Genomic DNA, 21262 nt, shown 5'->3' with positions numbered 1-21262 from the left:
AAAAACAAGAAATGGGGAAAGGATTCCCTATTTAATAAATGGTGCTGGGAAAACTGGCTAGCCATATGTAGAAAGCTGAAACTGGATCCCTTCCTTACACCTTATACAAAAATTAATTCAAGATGGATTAAAGACTTAAATGTTAGACCTAAAACCATTAAAATCCTACAAGAAAACCTAGGCAATACCATTCAGGACATAGGCGTGGGCAAGGACTTCATGTCTAAAACACCAAAAGCAATGGCAACAAAAGCCAAAATTGACAAATGGGATCTAATTAAACTAAAGAGCTTCTGAACAGCAAAAGAAACTACCATCAGAGTGCACAGGCAACCTACAGAATGGGAGAAAATTTTTGCAACCTACTCATCTGACAAAGGGCTAATATCCAGAATCTACAATGAACTCAAACAAATTTACAAGAAAAAACAAACAACCTCATCAAAAAGTGGGCAAAGGACATGAACAGACACTTCTCAAAAGAAGACATTTATGCAGCCAAAAAACACATGAAGAAATGCTCATCATCACTGGCCATCAGAGAAATGCAAATCAAAACCACAGTGAGATACCATCTCACACCAGTTAGAATGGCCATCACTAAAAAGTCAGGAAACAACAGGTGCTGGAGAGGATGTGGAGAAATAGGAACACTTTTACACTGTTGGTGGGGCTGTAAACTCGTTCAACCATTGTGGAAGTTGGTGTGGCGATTCCTCAGGGATCTAGAACTAGAAATACCATTTGACCCAGCCATCCCACTACTGGGTATACACCCAAAGGATTATAAATCATGCTGCTATAAAGACACATGCACACGTATGTTTATTGCAGCACTATTCACAATAGCAAAGAGTTGGAACCAACCGAAATGTCCAACAACGATAGACTGGATTAAGAAAATGTGGCACATATACACCATGGAATACTATGCAGCCATAAAAAATGATGAATTCATGTCCTTTGTAGGGACATGGATGAAACTGGAAAACATCATTCTCAGTAAACTATCGCAAGGACAAAAAACCAAACACCGCATGTTCTCACTCACAGGTGGGAATTGAACAATGAGAACTCATGGACACAGGAAGGGGAACATCACACTCTGGGGACTATTGTGGGGTGGGGGAAGGGGGGAGGGACAGCATTAGGAGATATACCTAATGCTAAATGATGAGTTAATGGGTGCAGCAAAACAACATGGCACATATATACATATGTAACAAACCTGCACATTGTGCACATGTACCCTAAAACCTAAAGTATAATAATAAAAAATAAATAAATAAATAAATAAAATTTCAAATACAGTTGGCCCTCTGTATCCATGGGTTCTGCCTTTGTGCAGATTCAACCATGAACGGAAAATATTTGATCCTAATACAAAGAAATAACAAGTGTTTGAGGTGATGGATATGCTAATTATCCTGATTTGATCATTACACATTGTATACATGTATCAAAATATCAGTGTATCCCATAAATATGTATGATTCTTATGTATCAATTAAAATAATACAAACAAAAAAAGAAATGGAAACTTTTTAAAATATTCAAAAAACAATAAAAATAATATAACAACAAAAACAATACAAATTAAAAAACAACGCAGTATAACAACTACTTATATAGCATTTACATTGTATGAGGTATTATAAGTAATCTAGAGATAATTGAGTATACCAGAGGATGTGTATAGATTAAATAATACTATTTTATATAAGAGACTTGAGCATCCACAAATTACGGTATCAGCAGGGGGTCCTGGAACAAATCCCCCGTGGACACCAAGGGATGACTCTATATACAAAAGTAAAGAAGATAATAGAATGAACTTTAATGAACCAATCATTCAGATTCATTAATTACCAACTCATGGCCAATCCTGTTTTATCCATAACTTCACCAATTCATCTAATTATTTTTTAGCAATTCCTGGTGTAATATCATTTCATCCATTAAAAACTTCAGTGTGTGTCTATTATATAAAGCTTCTTTTAAAAATATAACCATACTATCATTATCATACCTAAATAATAATTCCTTAATAGCATTGTATATCCAACCAGTGTTTAAATTTCCCCATCGCAAACTTTTTCAGTTTATTTATTCAAATTGGAATACAAATTGTTTCATAAATTGCAATTGGTTAGAATGCCCCTTAAGTTCCTCTTTTTAATCACAAGGTTCCCATTCCATCCCTTTTTGTTTTCTTTAAATTTTACTTGTAGGAGAAACTAGGTTATTTGTGCTATAGTTTCCCACAGTCTAGAGTTCTAGAGTTTTTGTTTTTGTTTGTTTGTTTGTTTGTTTTTGTTTTTGGTGGAGGCGTTGAGACCTGCTTGATTTATTCCAATTATTTAATACACAGTGATGCAACTGTGATCCCAAAGTATGCAAAGTTAAAGCCTTCAACTGGCTGAGGGGAAGGCAGGAATGATACACCTGGGGATGGTGGTGAGTCAGGAATGACAGGCAGGTGGCCATGACCAGGGCAGCCTCCTCCCCAGGGCCAGGGACAGGGGAGCTACCTGAGGAGCAGGACCCAAGGGTAGCCCAGGGCCAGGGAAGGGGGCAGAGACCACTCCTTGTTCTAGGTCAGGAGCTAAGAAGTGCCACATGGCTGAGGGGGCAGCGGCCCGGGAAGGGCCAGAGGCAGGGCCAGGAGAGCACCATTTCCTGGGGGGCTGGGGGCAGGGAGGTACTCTACAGGAGAAGCCAGGAGGGGCCGCCTGCCCCTGGGGTGGGGGCCGGGCTGGAGCAGGCTGCAGCAAGAAAGATTTGAGGCAGACACCTGAGACCCTGGCTGGCTGGGCTCGGGGGGCTCCCAGGGCAGCCTGGCCCAGGGAAAAGTCCTGACTCTGCAGGGGATGCTGAGCGACGGGCTGCAGACCCCTCAGGACCTCCCCTCCTCTCTCCCTGGAAAGGAGCTGGGGAACCTGTAATGCAAATCTGTGGACCACTCAGTTATGGAGGGAGGCTGTGCCCGAAGGTGGACACTGGGGTGCACCCCCTCCACCACCTCGACCTCCACCGCTGTCCTCAGTACAGCCACTTCTCCTAAGAATGCAGGCCATGGACGCCACCCTCGATCTGGGCCAATATGGTCCACTTCTCAAACTTGAGCTCTCCTGAGTATATCATGGACCAAAGGGCAGACAGGCTGTGGGCCCTGCTATCCTGGCAGCCTTGCTGAATGTCCGCTATGAGGTAGGGAACGAACTTCTGAATGGACCCTTTGTCCCGGATGGAGTTTGAGACACCCTGCCCAATCTTCACCTTATCCCCCTCGCTGAAGTATCGTTTCTGGCTGCTGCTGCTCTTCCCCATGGCATCCAGCGAGCCCATGCCATGGTACTTCTTGAGCCACACTCCATCTGAGAAGAAGTACTCGCCGGGGGCCTCCGTGGTGGCAGCCAACAGGGAGCCCATCATCACTGTGGAGGCTCCAAGGGCCAGGGCCTTGACCATGTGCCCCACGATCTGGATGCCACCATTGGCTATGATGGGCACACCAAAGTGCCAGGCATACTCGGCCACCTTGTACACAGCAGTGCCCTGGGGCCGACCACAGGCCATCACTTCCTGGGTGATGCAGATGGAGCCGCAGCCCATGCCCACATGCAGCCCATCCACACCAGCGTCAGGTTCTTGGCCTGGGCTGCTGGCACCATGTTCTCCCCAATCACCTGGAGGTGGAGGTACTTTTGTTTGATGTAATGCACCATGGTGATCTGATATGCCGAGTTCCCTGGGACGAGTTTGGACTATACGTTGACGCCCACCTGGGAGAGCAGGTCCAGGCAGTATTTGTCATCCTCACGGGTGCCCACGGCTGCCCCGCACAGCAGCTGCTTGTGGGAATCCTTGGAGGCCAGAGGGTAGTCTCGGTTCTTCTTCACGTCAGTGTGGGCGATGATGGCCACCAGTTTATCGTGATCATTGCCAACAGGCAGCTTCCCTTTCTTGCTACACTTAGGATCTCTTTTGCTTCTTTCAACGTCACACCTGCTGGAGCCACCACCAGCTCAATCCTTGGCGTCATCACCTCACTGAGGAGGGTGGTGGTGTCCTTCTCAGCAAGAAAGTCAGTGTCTCGGGAGGTGACGATGCCCACCAGCTTGCTGCCCATGGTGCCCGTCTAGTGATGGGGATGCCAGAGAAGCCATGCCGCATCTTGGCCTCCAGCACATCACTCACAGTGTGCCAGGGGCTCAGCACCACGGGGTCCGTGATGAAGCCCTGTTCAAACTTGATCTTCTGCACCTCGTTGGCCTGGAACTCTGCGGTGCAGTTGCGGTGAATGAAACCAATACCTCCCATCAGAGCTATCGCGATGGCCATGTCGGCCTCTGTCACAGTGTCCATAGGGGAGGAGATCAGCGGCGTCTTCGGCGTGACCCTCTGGGTCAGGGCTGAGGTCAGGTCCACCTCATCAGCTATGAAGTCTATGAATCCTGGGAGAATCAGGAAGTCGTTGTAGGTGAGGCCGTCAGCGCTGGCGAAGAGCTGGGGCGCAGTGAGCCCATCCTGGGGCACGTAGCCGGTGCTGCCGCTGATCAGGTAGTCCGTCATGCTGCTGCCAGACCCCAAGACCCGACAAAAACACCCACGCGGCCGCCCGCTGCTGCTGCTGATGATGATGCCGCACCGCGGCCACGCTGCTGCCGCGGGCTGGGCAGGCCGCGGGCAGGGGCAATCTAGAGTTTTAAGATTATATTTCTGTGTTATCATTTACCCCATCCACTCCCTCCCCTTAAGGTAATAACTTCTTTTAAAGTTTTTTTTTTTTTTTTTTTTGAGACAGAGTCTCGCGGTCGCCCAGTCTGGAGTGCAATGGTACAATCTCGGCTCACTGCAACTTCCACCTCCCGCGTTCAGGCGATTCTCCTTACCTCAGCCTCCCAAGTAGCTAGGATTACAGGCGCCCGCCACACGCCTGGCTAAGTTTTGTATTTTTAGTGGAGATGGGGTTTCACCACGTTGGTCAGGCTGGTCTCAAACTCCTGACCTCAGGTGATCCATTCACCTCAGCCTCCCAAAGTGCTGGGATTACAGGTGTGGGTCACCACGCCCGGCCTAAAGTTTTTATATTTTATCTTTTCTTTAAAAAATAAGTTAAACCGCCCAGGTGCGGTAGCTCACCTCTGTAATCACAGCACTTTGGGAGGCCGAGGCAGGCGGGTCACGCGATCAGGAGATCGAGACCATCCTGGCCAACATGGTGAAACCCCGTCTCTACTAAAAATATAACAAATTAGCCAGGAGTGGTGTTGCGTGCCTGTAGTCCCAGCTACTCAGGAGGCTGAGGCAGGGGAATCGCTTGAACCCAGGAGGTGGAGATTGCAATGAGCCGAGATCACACCACTGCACTCCAGCCTGGTGACAGAGTGAGACTCAGTCTCAAAAAAAAAAAAAAAAAAAAAAGTTAAACAATAGCATATCATACCATACATAATTTTCTGTGCCTTGCTTTCTTTCATTCAACTTTATACCTTGGTGATTACGGCAGTTTACAGAGGTGCTCCTCATTCCTTTTCTATAGCTGCATATTACTTCATCATGTAGATGTTACATAACATATTCAACGAGTCCCCTGCTGATAGACATTTGAATTGTTTAAAGTTTGTTGCTATTTTAAGTAGTGTTGCAATTAATAGCCAATATGTGTCTTTGTATTTTTGCCAGAGTATCTTTGGGTTAGAATCCTAGAAGGAAGACTGCTGGGACAAAATATAATTGCATCATAATTTTGCTACAAATTGCAGAAGCACTTCTTTTAAATGCAATGTATTTCTGGAAGTTTTGTCATAAAAGAAATCCTGAAACAGATCCTACTTCAGTTATCTACTGCTATATAACAAATCACCCCCAAAAGTATGGCTTAAAACCACCATTTATTATTTGTCATGATTGTGCAACTAGGGTGGGACTCCTCAAGAATGGCTTGTCTGTGCTTCGTGGGGTGGCTGCTTCGTGACTCCTGAGGAAGCTGGGATAGTTTGGCTAGAGCTAGAGAATACAAGATGGCTTTATTCACATATTTTGTACCTCACTTGCAGTGGCTGGAATAGTTGGGTGCTAGCTAGGCTTCTCTCTCTCCATGTGGTCTTACATCATCCAGAAGGCCAAGCTTCTTAAACATGGTGCCCAAATCTTAAGACAGCAAAACTGGAAGTTGGAAGGCCTCTTAAGGTGCAGGCCCCAAAGTTAGATAACATCACTTCTACTGAATTCTATTAGCCAAAGCTAGTCACATGGCCATCTATATTCAAGGGGAGAGGAAACAGACTCCATCTCTTGTTGGGGAGAGCAATGTACACATACAAAGATGAAAGAAATTGTTGATGGTCATCTTTGCAGACAATCTACCACAGATCCCAACTACATATATGCATTATACAGACTATAAACATATGTCCTATTCTTATCTACTTGAGCATCAGCAGAACCTGTGGGAAGATTCCATAAAGGTGATATGAAGTGAAACACTTCTGCATATGGTGGTGTTAAAAGGGGACCAAAAGTGGAGGTTATGTCTACCAAGGAAAAGGGTAAAAGTCTTGCTTTTAGGCAGGGCACTTAATCATCCATCTAGACAACTATCAACAGCTTTTATATTCCTTCATTCTATTTGTGTTTATTCAAGAATACTGTTTCAGACTCAAAGAGTACAGTGATGAACGTAACAGACAAAATCCTAGCTCTTGTGGTATTTACATTCCAAATGGGGAAATACAGAACATGATAAGGGACAGAAAGACATGTAAGAATATCCTGTCCTTGAGGAAATTATAATGTTGTTGAAAGTGGGGGTGACAGGCAATCATTGCCTAGTTAGAGATAACAAGAAGGCAAATACAAACTTTGTATAAATAGAGGTAAACAAACACATATTAGAGCATCTGCTCTGCATAAGTAGCTACACCACCAGGAGGAAAGTCTGCAAAGGTCCAGAAAGTAATGAGGAAGAAGAGTTAGGAGAAGGAGGGATCACTCTGGCCTGGGGCAGTCAGGGAAGACTTAGGATGAGAGAGAGAGGCCTAGTGGAACCAGAGCCTTTCTTTGTGTATCTGATGACACACTGGCAAGTCCCAGGGGCTGCTGTGTGATTAGAGGTTCTCACCAGGATAGCCTCCTTCTAAGATGGCCTCCCACTACTTGCTGAGAGAGGAAGACAAAGTGGGTTTTTAAAACTGGCTGATTTACCTGGTAAATAATGTACTTCTAGTCTATAAAATACTATATTTTTCAAAGGCAAAAATGTTCAAGGCTTAGTCCTTGCTGCTCATATCGACATGTTCTCCCTTGATGAGCTCACTCAGTCTTGTGGCTTTACATAGCATCTAAATGCCAATGACTCACAGAAGGATAATATCTTCAGTTCTGACATCTTGCCATACTCATATATCAACCATTTTATCCACATATCCATTTGGAGATCTAACAGGCACTGTAAGCTTCACATGGACAAAACCAACCGCTTGATTTTCCCTAGAAAAACTCTGCTCCTCTCCCAGTTTCCCTGTTAGTGGCACTACTACCACCAAATTACTCAGACCAAAGCAATGGAGTCTTTCTTGTTTTTTCTGTCACTCCGTATCCAATCAATCAGCTGTCGAACAACAGTTGAACGATACTGTTTGTTCTATCTTTTGAATATATCTCTCAAACTCCTAGCCTCAAGCTATCCTCCCACCTGGGCCTCCCAAAGCACCACTACACCCAGCCTACTAGAATATATCTCAAACTCAATTACTGCTCAATACTTCTTCCCCTGCACCAGCCCATCATCAACACTCATCTCCTAACTGATCTCTTGCTTCCTCTCATGCCATTCTCACTCTATTCCCTACAAAACTGTCTGGGTAAACTTTTAAAGATAAAAATAAGGTCATTTAAAATTCCTGACTAAAATTCTTTAGAAAAAAAAGGAAATAAAATTAGAGGAAGAAAACATGACCAGAAAAGAAAGAAAAAAAAACCTATAATGGCTTATCACAGTAATTAAATTAAAATTCAAACTTCTACCCTTATGACTTTCCAGCCACACTGACCTTATGTTTCTTAAACATGCTGAACCTGTTGCTTCCTTGGGAATTTTACATTGCTCTTCCCCAGATCTTTGGCTGAAAACTCCTTATTTTCTACTTCTCAGCTCTCAGGGCACCTTACAGATACCTTTTCTGACTGTCCTATCTAAAGAAGTCCACAACCAAAACTCACTAACCAAGGCACAGTGGATACATTGATAAATATAACAGACAAGGTCCTAACTCTTGTGGTACTTATTTTCTAAATGGGGGGAATGCAAAACATGGTAAGAGACATCTTGTTACTCTGTTTTATATTCTTCATAACGTTGATCATGCTCTAAAAAAATATCTTATTTATTCATTTTCTTGTTTATGTCTATCTTTGCCATTCAGTATATATTAACAAAAGGAGATAGGACAGATACCTTAGCTATCTTGCTCTCCACAATGCCACTAGTCCTTACAGTAGTACCCAGCATATAGTTGGATCTCAAAGTATCACTGAATATGCTTGTACATATTCAAAAATATAGGAGTAACATCACAGCTATAAAGGAAAACTTCATTATAGTGGAAAAACTGTTAAGGAACCCCTTTACCCAAATAATATCCTTCCCAACCTTGACATCTAATCCAACCCCAAAAATTTCTGATGTCAAGGGTTAGTGGACCCATTCCTTATATTGGTTACCAGGGAAATGTATGTCAACCTAATTACATCAGAGCAACACACATTTCCTGGAGGGCAACACACTTCTTTGCTTCCTGTAAAAATGTATTCGAAGTTGTGTTAAAAAACATTGTTACAGTTACAGATTCTTGTGGTATTTTCTTTGTTTCTTTGACATAAGCAGTCGTGACCTAGCTAGAACCAAATAGAGATAATGGAAAGACAAACAAAAATTTAGGAAAGTAGACAAAAACAAACACAGATTAGGCCATCTGCTCTGCATTATATGATCTAACACAAACAACAATGAACCTGACTTTACATTCTGATGCTGGACAAATTATGTAGTCCTTTGTGGTTCACGTTCTTCTGTCTGTAAAATCTGGACAGTCGTGCTTATTTATTCTCCCCAATTTCCATGTGAAATAGCTATTATTTTATTTCATAGAATTATGAAATGTTATGCCCTGCGGAAGCTTGAGAATCATCTCATCTGTATCCAAATGTGGAAACTGAGGCCTGATGAGGTTAATTGATTTACCCAGGCTCACAGCTAATTATTGACAAAGCTGGAACTTATAATAGAAATCGGATTTTCTGACCCTTAGGCAAGTGGTATTTCTGCCTCACCATACTGCAATGTTTGCCTTACTGTTTTGCTTTTGATGGAGTATATTATCTCCCAATTAGTATGTAATCCTTGAGGATGTGGTAGGTTGTTCTTCCCACAGTAATTAGTTGGCCATATGTAAATAAATATTTATTAAATAAAGGAATAGTTTGCCATCAGTCCATGGTACCTGCCACCCCTCTATGTTGCAATCATCTACTGACCTTTCAGTCATTTCCTCTCATTCATTCAAAATTTTAGCATATAGGTCCCTGTCTCTCCACTGTGACTTGTTATTCTTGGTGACTTCAACATGCACTAAATGATATATCTGACACTCTGGTCATTCAGTTTCTTGATTCCTCACCTCTAATGATCTTTTTCTCCACCCTACCTTAGCTACCCACTCCCATGCTCATGTACTATTACTCTAAAACCTTGATTTTAGGCATTCCATTGTTTAACTACCTCCTTCTGTCTTCCTAGTTCACTTATTCTAATACACTCTAACTCTTCTTTAATCCTATCCGGAACTGTGATCCTTTGGTCTCATTAATTTTTCACGGGGCTTCCTTTCCTCACTGTCCTCTTTATCCAGCCTAGATTCCATGGTCCATGACTGTATTCATCCTAATTAAGGGTTTGTCAGTGTATAACCCCTAAGGCCCTTACCACGTTCTTTCTCCATCATACTGTCTAAAAAAAAACTCCAATCTTGGTTAAAGCCAACTCTCTGCTTGATCTTTCCCTGCACTTAAGCATGAAATGAACCTGGATAAAACAGTCGCATTTGTGTTGACTGGTTAAATTTATGATCACACACTATAGGAGTGTCTTCAGCAGTGCTGAATAATTCTACATTTCCTTGGCCAACCCTCTCCTTCTCTTCTAGGCAGCTTTCTCTCTCTTTAAACCATATACTCTTGATGCCCACTCCTAAATTTTACCTGATACCTTCATCTATTGATTGGTTAGGGAAAAAAATAAAAGTAAGCAAAAAAGAGGTACTAGAATCTTTTCCAATAATCTATCTTCCCCACCCCTCAACCTCCACCATTTAAAATGGATGAGGTGTCCAAGTTCTTACTAAAGGCTAAACTGTGTTGAGAGACAATTCTCTGAGTCTCTTACATTTCCTTGTTCCAGACTATGTAATCAAGGATTGAATGTTTTGTAGCCTTGGAAGATAGAGATGGTGTCTCCCTCTGGAACAAACAGCAAGAATGTTTACTGTTCAATATAATAAAAACAATGTCTCTGGAGCAAAGGGCACACATCTTTATTGCCCAATATAAAAGATTCAGGTTCCCTAAGTTCAGAGTTCCTCACTTGTAATGCAACTCAATGTGTATGCAGGTGTCACCTGGCCCTCTTCACATTGATCTAGGGAATTGGGGTGCAGGGAACTGGTGGTGTGAGAAATCAAAGCCTTTGTCTTTGACCCACAAGTTTCCCATTTGCTGAGCATCCATGAAATAGTGGCAGGCTAACTTGTTAGTTTACAAATACAGTAAAATCTCAGACCCTTCAGAGTTCCTGACATGCTTTACTTCTGAACTACATCTCATTCCCTCCTGCCTTCTCAAGGACTTTGTGCCCGCAGGTATCTACTCTCTCTTGCATCACCAACTTTTCCCCCTTTTACCTTTCAATTACTCCTCAGTCAATACATATAATATCTCCCATCTTAAAAGACAAAAACAACTTCCCTTAGGCTTTTCATCTCTCTCCCTACTACTCCAAATCGCTGCTGTCCTTAATTTTAACAAAACCCCTTGGAAGAGTTGTCTGTATTCATTTTTTCCACTTCCTCACTTCTTATAATGAGTTCTGTTCCAAGTCATTCCAATTAGATTTTTATTTATGCTATTTTCCCAAAATCCTTCCTAAGGTTGTCAGCAAACTCCACATGGCCTAATCCAATGGTCAATTCTCATTTTCTTTTATAGGAATTAACAGCACTCAACCAGTTGACCACTCTCTCTCTATTGAAATACATTCTCTCTTGGTTTCTGGTTTCTCTTATCCCAGTCTCCTTTGCTGGCTCTTCCTACTCTATTGAGAAGACCACGTAGAGGTTTTTGGTGCTTTATTCCTCTTTCATTCTTGATTTTGGTAATTAGTAATGTTTCTCTTGTTTTCTTGGTCAGTCTAGTTAAGGGTTTGTCAATTTTGTTGATCTTTTGAAATAAAAAACTTTTAGGGATTTACATTTTTTATCTATTGCTTTTCTACTCTAATATTTATTATTTTATTCCTTCTGCTTGTCTTGGGCTTACCTTGCTCTTTGTTTTCTAGTTTCTTAAGGTGGAAGCTTACATTTTTTATTTGTCTTTTATTATTTTCTGATATAGGAATCGACGTTATATTTATTTCTAAGTACTACTTTAGATATATCCCATAGATTTTGATGGTGTGTTTTTATTTTCATTCAGTAAAACTTAATTTCCCTTGTGATTTCTTCGACTCACGGGTTATTTAGAAGTGTATTGTTTAACTTCCAAATATCTGATGTTTTCTCAGGTTTCTTTCTCTTATAGATCTCTAACTAAATTCCATTGTGGTCAGAGCACATGCTTTGTACAATTACAATCTTTTTAAAAATTTTATTGAGACTTGTTTTGGGCTCTATTACATAGTCTATCCTGGAGAATGTTACATGTGTACTTGAAAAGAATGAGTACTCTGAAGTCATTCAGTGGAGTGTTTTATAAATATCAGTTAATTGATAGTGTTGTTAAAGTCTTTGTTTTATCAATTATTGAAAGTGGGGTACCAACATCTTTTAAAAACAATTCTTATTGTGTATATTTAAAGCACATGATTTTGTGAAATACATATAGATAGTAAAATCGTTCCTATAGTGAAGCAAATTAACATATCCATCATCTCACATCGTGTATGGCACTCACATTTTGTGTGGCAAGAGCAGCTACAGTCTACTCATTTAGCAAACATCTCCAAAGCAATACACAATTATCAACTATAGTCCTCATTTTGTACATTAGATCTCTAGACTTATTCATCTTACAACATTGTATCATTTGAACTACATCTTCCATTTTCTCTACTTCCCACCTTCCGCCTAAAAACCACTGTTTGGTCTGTATCTCTGTATACTTGAATTTCTTTAAAGATTCTGTATATTAATGAGATCATACAATATTTTTCTTTCTGTGTCTGGTTTATTTCTCTTAGCATAGTATCTTCCTATCTTCCAGGTTCATCCATACCGTGGCAAACAGCAGGATCCCTCCTTTTTTTTTTTTAAGACAGTTTTGCTGTGTCGCCCAGGCTGGAGTACAGTGGCACGATCTTGACTCACTATAACCTCTGCCTCTCAGGTTCAAGCGATTCTCCTGCCTCGGCCTCCCAAGTAGCTGGGTCTACAGGTGCCTGGCACCATGCCCGGCTAATTTTTTTTTTTTGTATTTTTAGTAGAGACAGGAGTTTCATTATGTTGGCCAGGCTGGTCTTGAACTCCTGACCTTGTAATCTGCCCACCTCGGCCACCCAAAGTGCTGAGATTACAGGCATGAGCCACCGCGCCCAGCCAGGATTCCTCCTTTTTTAAAGCTGAATAAAATTCCACTGTGTAAGTATATGTAACACATTTTCTTTATTCATTCATCCACTGACAGACACTTAGGTTGTTTCCAAATCTTGGCTGTTGTGAATAATGCCACAAAGAACATGGGAATGCAGATATCTTTGTGGGGGATTTCATTTGAGTATACACCCAGAAAGGGGATTTCTGGGTCATATGGTACTTCTATTTCTGTTTATGAACTTCTATACTGTTTTCCATAATAGCTGCACCAATCTACATTCCCACCAAAAGTGTACAAGGGTTCCCTTTTCTCCACACTCTTGCCAATACTTATCTCTTGTTTTTTGATAACAGCTGTCCTAATTGACGTGAGGTGGTAACTCGTAGTAGCTTTGATTTGATTTCCCTGATTAGTGGTATTGAACATCTTTTCATATACCTGTTAGCCATGTTTATGTCATCTTTGGAGAAACAGGTCCTTTGCCCACTTTATCAGCTTATATGTTTTCTTGCTATTGAATTGTGTAAGTTCTTTATAAAGTTTAGATATTAGCCCCTCAGCAGAGATATGGTTTGTAAATATTTTTTCTCCATCTGTAGGTTGCCTTTTCATTTCGTTAATGGTTTCCTTTGCTGTACAGAAGTATTTTAGTTTGATATAGTTCCATTTATTTATTTTTGCTTTTGTACCCCAAGCTTTTGGTGTGATGTCCAAAAACTTATTGCCAAGGCCATGTCAAGAAGCTTTTTCCTTATGTTTTCTTCTAGGACTTTTATGGTTTCAGGTCTTATGTTCAGATCATTTATCCATTTTAAGCTGATTTTTGTGCATGGTATAAGGGTCCAATTTCATTTTTCTGCATGTGAAAATCCAGTTTCCCCAGCACCATTTATTGAAGAGATCATCCCTTCCCCATTATATCCTCTTGGTGCCCTTGTTGAAAATTAGTTAATCATGTATGTTTGGATTTATTTCTGGACTATTCTGTTCCACTGGTCTATGTGTCTATCTTTATGCCAGTACCATACTATTTTCATTACTATAGCTTTGTAATATAATTTTAAATCAGGAAGTTTGATGCCTCCAGCTTTTTCTCTTTTTCTTTACAAATTTTAGGATTGTTTTCTATTTCTTTGAAGAATGCCATCAGGATTTTGATACAGATTGCATTAAATATGTATATTGCTTTGAATAGTATGAACATTTTAACAATATTCATTCTTCTGATTCACATGCACAAGATATCTTTCCTTTCATTTGTGTTTTCTTCAGTTTCTTTCATGATGTTTTATAGTTTTCGGTGTATAAGTCTTTCACTTCTTTGGCTAAATTTATTCCTAAGTATTTTTTAATATTATAAATGAGATTTTTAAAATGAAATCTCTACTATTGGTGAATTTGCTTCATCCATTTACTTTGGAGGTCAGTTCTTATATAACATTTATTATTCTAGATGTATTGACCCCTTATCAAAATGTCTCCAGTAATATTTCTTAAGTTTAGTTTACTATTTTGATATTAATGTGGCCACTCCAGATCTCTTATGGTTACTGTTTGCATAATGTATCTTTTCCAGCTTTCACTCTCAACCTACTTATGTCCTTGAATCTCAGGTGTATATCTTGTTTTATTCAGTCTGATATTATCTGCCTTTTAGTGGAGATGTCTAGTTCATTCATAACCAATGTACTTATTGATACAGTTAGAATTTCTTTTACCATTCTGAGTTATTTTCATTGTGTGTCATGTCTTTCATTCCAATGTGGCAATATAATTATTAAAATTTAAGTTTATATAAAATGCCAACACATTTGGAAACTAATAATTTCTCACTAAAGAAAACATGCAAAATACAGATAAATGAAGAAATGACTCATACTTCTGTCTTCAAACATAATTTCATTTAATACTATGGTATACTGTCTTCTGGTCTTTAGTTTTTTTCTATTCATAGATGTTTGCTTATTTCTGTTTATTTTTTACAGAGTTTATATTATACTATGTATACAGTTGTTGCATATTTTTCTTATGTAGTCTATTATTTACATTTTTCATCTACTTCAACCACAGAAAAGATGTCAGCAGCAGAGAGATACTTGTAGTAGTTAAGCAGAGACCCTCTTGAAAAAGCTTTTGAATAAATGAAATGGTTCTGAATGGCCCTATTTTTAAAATAACTGTACTTGAATGTCAGAGGGTTGGTCTGAAATAAAAGGTATCTGAGAAGCATTTGCTGCATCAGGAATCTTGGTGTTAATACACTTGATGTTAGCTTCTATTTATGAAACAAAATGAAGAAAGGTCATGTTTGGTAAAATTCACCTCTAAAATGGCTGGACTTACTGTCTTGGGAGAGCGGTGTGAACTATTGATTATGTATGTGTGTGTGCATATATTCTCACATAATATCAAGCTTATTGATTTTATGGCATTCAACCCTTTTGTCTGTTTCTCTCTTGGCTCACTGCAACCTCCACCTCCTGGGTTCAAGTGATTCTTCTTCCTCAGCCTCCAGCTGGGATTACAGGCATGTGCCACCACACCCAGCTAATTTTTATACTTTTAATAGAGATGGGGTTTTGCCATGTCGGTCAGGCTGGTCTTGAGCTCTTGACCTCAAGTGACCTGCCAGCCTCGGCCTCCCAAAGTGCTAGGATTACAGGCATAAGCCACCACGCCTGGTCTGTTTTTAATGGGGCATTTGCCAATTACTCTATGTAGTTTCAGCAAATTTTGCTTAATGTGGTTAAATGCACACAAGTTCATGACTACATGGTGGCTGTTTATCTTTTTGGTGGACAGTTCCTTTTATGATGACTACACATTACTTGTTAATTCCTATCAATCGTTCTTTCCTTAAATTCTTATGCCTGATACATTATTAGATGAATAATATTTTGATTAATATTTTCTTGGTATACAGTTCTTTTTAAATCCTTTCCCTAAACTTTTGCAATATGTTTTAACCATATATCTTGCAAACAGCTGGTTTTTAAAAAAACCCAGTCCGAATGTGTTTGTTTTTTTTATAGACAGATCGAATCCATTTATATTTATTGTGATTAACAATATCCTTGGACTTCTTTGTACAATCTCATTTGAGTTTCCTATTTATCATGCTGTTAATTTGCCTCTCTTTATCTCTTTTGCCTACTAATTCATTAACTAAGTTTTCTCTAGGCCATTTTTTTTTTCTCTACAGGTTTGGAAGTTCCACATTCTAGTTCTCTTATTTTGGTGAATACCTTTAAATGTTTAACATGTATATCAGTAATGGATTGTGTTATATTCATGGTTGCCATAATCTTTTAAATAACCTTTCTATATTTGGGATACTTTTCTGATTATAGGTCCTACCTACCAGGATAGAATTGAGAACTCAAATTTCCTGCCTCTCTTGCAGTTAGAATGCAGGCCTGTGACATAAGCTCTACTTAACTAGATGTACCCATGGAAATGTAAGGAATGTGAGGATACAAGCTCTGCAGACAGCTACTACTCTCCTGGCTACAAGATCAAGTTCCAGACACAGAATTGACACTGATCCTGGGAGTAGGAGCAAATGAAGAAAAGTTGAGCTCCTGATATTTGGAGCTTGATGGGAACAGCATGCCAGTTAGTTCTGGCATGGTTTTGGGCATTTTTCTAGAAGTTTAGCCCAGGATTGTTTTTCCAGCTCTCTCAATAATTTTGTCATAAATTTTTAAAATTCCTGCATGGATTCTGTTGTTTACAACAAAGAACCTTAACCAATATAACTTTTCAAAGTCTAAGGTGAAGGAATATTTCGTTGCCTTTGAATAAAATAACTCTAGAATATTTTAGCTCAGAACTCCCTCCTACCATCATCTACCATATTTTAATAGATATTTTAATTTCTCCTGGTTTTAAAATTCCAAAATACTAGCACTTAAAAACATACTACTGATTCATATTAACCAAGATATTTGCTAATTTGTTTATTTTTTTCTTCAGGTTTCAGCTTTTTTCTTGTCGGAGTATATTTCCTAGGACTTCTTTCAACGAGTATGTGTGCATCCTAAATTTTGAAAATGTGTTTATTTTGTCCTTTCTCTTGAAAGATGGTTTAGCTACGTATAGAATTCTAGTTTCTCAGTTTTGGTCTCTTAATACTTTGAAAATATTTTCCATCATCTTCTGTCACAACTGTTGGTGATAAATCTGCTGACAGGATGATAGTCATTTCTCTTAGGGTAATTTGACTTTTCTCAGTGGTAACTTTTAACATAATTTTGTTACGTTTGGTATTGTTTAATTTCACTACTATGTACAGGTCTCAATTTCTAAAATTTATTCTGCTTGAGACAGCACACTCCTTTGATCTGACAACTCACATTTTTCAAGTCTGAAAATTTCTCAGACATCATCTCTGGAGATCACCTCTCCTTCCTTCTCTCCTCCTGAAACTCTTTTAGATATATGTTGGATCTTCTACTTCCAGCCTCTGGGTCTCTGAACTTACCTTTGCTGCCTTTTCTTTTTCTTTCTTTTTTTTTTGAGACGCAGTCTCGCTCTGTCATCCTGGCTGGAATGCACTGGCATAATCACAGCTCACGGCTCAGCCTTGAAGTTCTGGGCTCAAGGGATCCTCCCACTTCAGCCTCCCAAGCAGCTAGGATTATGGATATATGCCACCATGCCCAGATAACTTTTATTCTTAGTAGAGATGAAGTCTTGCTATGCTGCTCAGGCTGGTCTTGAACTCCTCACTTTAAGCAGTCCTCCTTCCTTGGCCTCCCAAAGTGCTGGGATTACAGGTGTGAGCCACTGTGCTTTGCCCTTTTGCTGCTTTGTTAGTCTATCATATGCATTTTCATAAGATAGGGATTATCTGGCTAAAAAGCCTTAAATATTTATTTATTTCCTACCACATAAGCTGCTCTTCTGGCTTTCACGGTCCTTATGCATCCAGGCTCTGCCACTGATTAGTTGGATAACTCTGGGAACACACAATTTCTTTGGGCTCCAGTTCCCAACATAAAAAGGTTAATAAAAAATTTAAATGAAGTAAGCATATAAGGTGCTGTGCAAGTGCCCAACAGTAAAAACAGTAGTAGAACAGTAAATAAAACGTGGTGTGGCTGCCTAGCTCACAGCAAATACCCTGGTGGTCACATCTGTATAACATCTTTCCTTCTATCATTTTGGACATGAATTCTGAATGGAGACTGTCATCAGCTCCAAGACCTTGAGGTAGTGATTGGCTGAGGCATGACCACATGAGTCTAGTCCAGCCAATTAATCATTACTTCAGATGTGTCAGGAATATTGACTTTTTCTTTTTATCACTGCAGAGTACTTAAAATGTGTCAGTGGAGCTACTGGCTGTAGTAATAGAGAAAAAGAAAGAGACGTGGAAAACGAGAGAAAAATAGATTGATTACTGGCAACAATTAAGTTCCTGGCCCCATTGGCTTCGATGATATGGTTTTTGTGGTGTTAAGAATTTCCCTAATATGTAAATATTTCATTATAAGCAGGAATAGCCTTACAATGAAGATTTTAAAAATATTAGAATTTGAACATGCACCTTATTTTTGCTCAGTTGCATAGTTTTTTTTTTTTTTTTTTTGAGACAGTCTCACTGTGTCACACAGGCTGGAGTGCAGTGGCACGATCTCAGCTCACTGCAGCCTCTGCCTCCCAGGTTCAAGCAATTCTCGTGCCTCAGCCTCCTGAGTAGCTGGGATTACAGGCATGTGCCACCACACCCAGCTCATTTTTGTATTTTTAGTAGAGACAGGGTTTCACCATGTTGGCCAGGCCAATCTCAAACTCCTGGCCTCAAGTTATCTGCCCACCTTGGTCTCCCAAAGTGCTGGAATCACAGGCATGAGCTACTACACCTGGCTGTATAGACTTTTTTCCCCTATTTTTTGCAGCAGCTATGAAAATGTACAAGGCGTCTTCAAAAAGTTCGTGGAAAATGCGTATTATGAAAAAATATGCATAGATTTTAATTTTTCCTTTTTTTTTTTCTTTTTGAGACAGAGTCTTGCTCCATTGCCCAGGCTGGAGTGCAGTGATGCCATCTTGGCTCACTGCAACTTCTGCCTCCCAGGCTTAAGTGATTCTTGTGCCTCAGTCACCCAAATTATTGGTATTACAGGCACGCACCACTACATCTGGCTAATTTTTGTATTTTTTAGTAGAAACAGGCTTTGGCCACGCTGGCCAGGCTGGTCTCAAATTCACGGGCTCAAGTGATCCACCTATCTTGGCCTCCAAAGTGCTAGGATTACAGCCATGAGCCACTGTGTCTCGCTGGATTTCAATTTTTTTTTTCCACCAACATAAACTTATATTAACTTGTTATAATGTATCTGAACAGGATACAGTTTGCAGCACTAAGAAGGATAAAACGTCAGTTTGAAAAGAGCCCCTATCAGAACAACATGAATTCTGTTAAAATTGAGGCAAGAACAAACCTCAAATTTATGGTGAAGCTTGGGTGGAAGAATGGTGAAATCACTGATGCTTTATGAATAGTTTATGGGGACAATGCCCCCTGCCCCCCAAAATAAGCAGTTTACAAATGGATAACTCATTTGAAGAAGGGACAAAACAATGTCAAACATAAAGCCCACAGTGGCAGACCATCCACACCAATTTGTGAGGAAAATATCTTGTTGTATCCTAATTGAAGAAGACTGATGATTAATCGCACGAACAAGAGCCAACACCACAGACATCTCAATTGGTTAAGCTTACATAATTCTGACTGAAAAATTAAAGTTGAGCAAACTTTCAACTCAATGGGTGCCAGAACCATTGGGCCCAGATCAGTTTCAGGCAAAAGAAAGGCTGTCAATAGAAATTTTAAACAAGCAGGGTCAAGACCCTAAAACATTCGTACACTTCTTCAAAGAATTCTAACAGATGAAACATGGCCTTACTATTATGATCCTGAAGACAAAGCACAATCAAAGCAATGGCTACCAAGAGGTGGAAGGGTCCAGCCAAAGCAAAAGCAGATCAGTGAAGAACAAAGGTCTTGGCAACAGTCTTTTGGGATGTTCAAGAAATTTTGCTTGACTTTCTGGAGGGACAATGAATGATAACATCTGCTTATTATGAAAGTGTTTTTGAGAAAGTTAGTAAAAGCTTTAGCAGGAAAATGCTCAATAAAGCTTCACTAGAGAGTCCTTCTCCAACATAATGCTCCTGCTCATTCCTCTCACCAAACGAGGGCAATTTTGTTAGGATTTTGATGGAAAACTGTTAGGCATCCACCTCATACTCCTAATTTGGCTCCTTCTGACTTATTTTTGTTTCCTAATCTTAACAATTCTTTAAAAGGCACGCATTTCTCTTCTGTTATTAACATTATATTATTACTGTAAAAAAGACTGCATTGACATGAATTCCCAAGACCCTCAGCTCTTCAAGGATGAACTAAATGGCTGGTATCATTGCTTATCATCTTGAACTTGACAAATCGTATGTCGAGAAATAAAGTTTATATTTTAATTTTAACCTTTAATTCTATTTCCCACAAACATTTGAAGTACCCTGTAATTGCTGTCATAATAATAATATAGTGTAATGGTCCTTCAGAGTTTTCCACAGCCTTTCATATTATTATCTTATCTGATGGTGTGAGATGAGTAGGCCAGGAAATGTTAAGCTTAGTTTTTTTATGAATGTTGAAACTGAGACACAGAGAAGTTAAATGGTGTTCATGGTGCAGAAGGGTGAGAACCCAGCTAGGTGTGAAGCATCATCTCTAAGGAGAGCTCCGTGCCTACTATAATACAGATGGTACGTCATAAAACATTTTCATTAATTACTGTTAATTGGAAAATTTCAAGAGAGTCCTGGAAAGTTTCATTAGCTTCAATCACAAAATCTATTAAAATGCATATTCAGTCCATAAATTCATACTCTCAAACACACTTACATTCTCCCAAAAAATCATCTTTGCTATATTCCTAATCAGGGTCTCACTGTGTTTTTAAATTCTAGAACTTTAACCTAGAGAAGAGATTATTTGGCGGGAAGAGGAGGGATATATTAATTCCTGGCTCAACATCCATAGTGCTTAACAGGCTTACTTATAAATGAGGGTAAATCCTAACACTCCTAGACCAAGATAGAACACGATTGGATATGGCACATGGGTAATTATTTACAAAGCTAACTTGTAATCACAAAGTACTGTAGTAATATTATCACAACACCTTTGTTTTGGAGAACTCAAATGCTTTCACGACATTAACTCATTCACCCTCACTGAACTGATAAGGAGGGGTTGGGTGACAAATAGTATCTCTATTTTATCTGCTGGAGTTGAAATAAAGGCGAAAGGAGCTACTGAAGAGAATGCAAAGGAAGAGCAGTTTGATTTCCTTTTTAGCCTCATTATGACGGTTAG

The 21262-nt window shown here is 39.7% G+C and overlaps 1 pseudogene; it reads right to left on the bottom strand.

The window, feature by feature from the left end:
• Window positions 1-2627: 2627 nt before the first annotated feature.
• On the bottom strand, window positions 2628-4575 carry LOC100585501 (annotated as a pseudogene).
• Window positions 4576-21262: the final 16687 nt, after the last annotated feature.

The sequence above is a fragment of the Nomascus leucogenys genome, chromosome 8 (genome assembly GCF_006542625.1).
Source record: "Nomascus leucogenys isolate Asia chromosome 8, Asia_NLE_v1, whole genome shotgun sequence".
Classification (NCBI taxonomy): Eukaryota; Metazoa; Chordata; class Mammalia; order Primates; family Hylobatidae; genus Nomascus; species Nomascus leucogenys.
Note: the sequence above shows the minus strand (reverse complement) of the source record. Positions and strands in the feature narration are given on the sequence as shown.